Raw genomic sequence first — 2,500 nt, forward strand, 5'->3', positions numbered from 1 at the left:
ACTTAGGTGTCTTTACTTTCGTTACATAATGTCCCTTCGTAACCAAATATCATTGCTGGTCTTTTGCCACGTATGTTTATTTATTAAAACCAATCATTCCCCTCCTATATTATTAAATTCGTTCTAAACATGTTATTGTTGTACATAATCTGACTTAATTATTTCTGCATTAAATTCCAGTACTATTTCAAAAAATTTGTCTGTAATCAAAGCACTTTCTTATTTCCATAACATTGTTACCACTCCATATGTTGGTTACTGTCCTATCTTCCCGGGATATCCGACGTTTCCCTGCCATGATATAATGATTTAAATAGACGGTATGTTAAACTATTGCATAGTTGTCTATACTTACATATTATCTCATATCCGCAGTTCTTCGTCATGTTTTTTTTTCTGTAGAGTTCTTGAATCGCACAAGTGGTTTCAAGGAAGGAACATTGTTTCTGAGCACTGCCTGAAAAATGTCGTAGGTTTAGCCAGCGAAACGTTGGGGAAAGGGAACTCACAATAAAATAAATAGGCTGTAAAGTCCAAATAATACAAAATTAAACGAACATGTCTATATAATAAAGCTTAACACCTGTGTTTCTGCCTTTCTGTATGCGAATAGGTTCATAGATTGTTTACTATTTAACTGAACTGATCACATAGAATGAGAGAGGTATATTAAGGATCTGAAGTGTGTATGATAAAGTGTGGTTGCAGGAAGGAGCTCCCTTATAACTGTAAAACCTATGCATTGTGACACTAGTTAAGGAAAAGCTACCAAAATTATTAAATAACCGAACTACACGTTCACTCCCATCAGCCGGGGGTGGGTCCAAAGGGGACACGTATAACTGTATTCACATGGTGTATTAATGTGTGATGTGCATAGGCATGTGTGTGTCTTTCTCTCTCTCTCTCTCTCTCTCTATATATATATATATATATATATATATATATGTATATGGGTGTGTGTATGTGTGTGTGTTATGATGATTATATATGCATGTGTGTATATGGGAATGCATCTATTATGAATGTATATATGTTGCATATAGTTATATATGGATATGTATGCGTATATATGGATGCCAATTGGAAATGTAGGCATACATATTTGTACACTTATGCACTCGTTTTATGTAGGCTTACCATTGCCCTTCGGTAAAAATAATTTCATTATTATTATTATTATTATTATTATTAGTAGTAGTAGTAGTAGTAGTAGTAGTAGTAATATTATTATTACGAATAATACGTACAAAGTGGCCTTCAGTCTAAGACCACATTTTAGTATCTGCTCAGATACTGCACTTGGCAATTTCTGTCTTTGGTCAGTGAATGAGAAAGTTTTCATGACCGAGACAATTTTCATTTTTTATACTTATTTTTATATTTATTTTTTTCTATCAAATGTGCCCTGTTTGTAAGAGGGTGAATTAGGATTTAATCCACATTAAAAAGCGACATTATTTCTATCTCCGCCCTTGCGGGGAGGTAAGGAAATAGGTCCACTAATATTAACATTGTTGTTATTATTAAAAGCTATCACTACGGTTATTAATACTTTACTATATTTATCTTTTAATATTTTTGTTTCAGCAATTACTATTGTAATTCAGATAATTGATAATAGCATTTTTACCGTTCAACAAATTTGTTTTAGTCTCGAACTATTTATTATAGACATTGAAATGAATTGCCTCTTTTTTATTTTGCGGTTTGAAATAAACGATAATATGTTGCAAAACTAAACAAATAAAACATTAACAAATACAATAATCATTTTCCACAAAAGGCAAAAAAAGTCACTTGAACTCTATTGAACATTGTTGCAAGGAGGGAATGCTATCAAATATATTAATTTGCTTTTTTTTTTAACGAATTTCATTTTCATTTCGATATTCTTGTGGCCAAGAGCGAGGGTATCTTAAAATATAAAAACAAAATATGTAATATAAAAAATAACATCGTTTTCATGCTTTAAAAAACCCTTATAAACCTGAAATCCATCACTTTCTCTCTCCTTCTCTCTCTGTCTTCCCCCGCTCTCTCTCTTTCTCTCTATCTCTCTGTATATATATATATGTATATATATATATATATGTGTGTATGTATATATATACATATATATATTAAATTTATTTATACAAACATTGATGGCTACATATGTGCATACATGTATCTGTAATCACGTTGTGGGATTACGTCTTCAGGCCAAGACTTATCGTCGAGAAATGATATTTCAAACAAGTACAGAATCTTATTTGGTTTACAAAGTTAGAACGTAACATGGGTGGAGGTGATGAGCGGGGAGAAGATAAGTAAGGTATTTGAACATAATAAACCTCTTCTTTTTTACTTCCCTTTTATAGATACTTTCTAAGGCATTTATCAAAAAAAGTGGTCTTGTGGCGATGGAAAAGTTTTGACGCTTGGACGCTTAAAATGCTGGAATCATGTAATAATTGGTCTCAATGACCATCTTCAATGTCATGCCTGCTTGAGCGTG

Source organism: Euprymna scolopes, chromosome 27 (assembly GCF_053919585.1).
Source record: "Euprymna scolopes isolate OS-2025 chromosome 27, ASM5391958v1, whole genome shotgun sequence".
Taxonomy (NCBI): Eukaryota; Metazoa; Mollusca; class Cephalopoda; order Sepiida; family Sepiolidae; genus Euprymna; species Euprymna scolopes.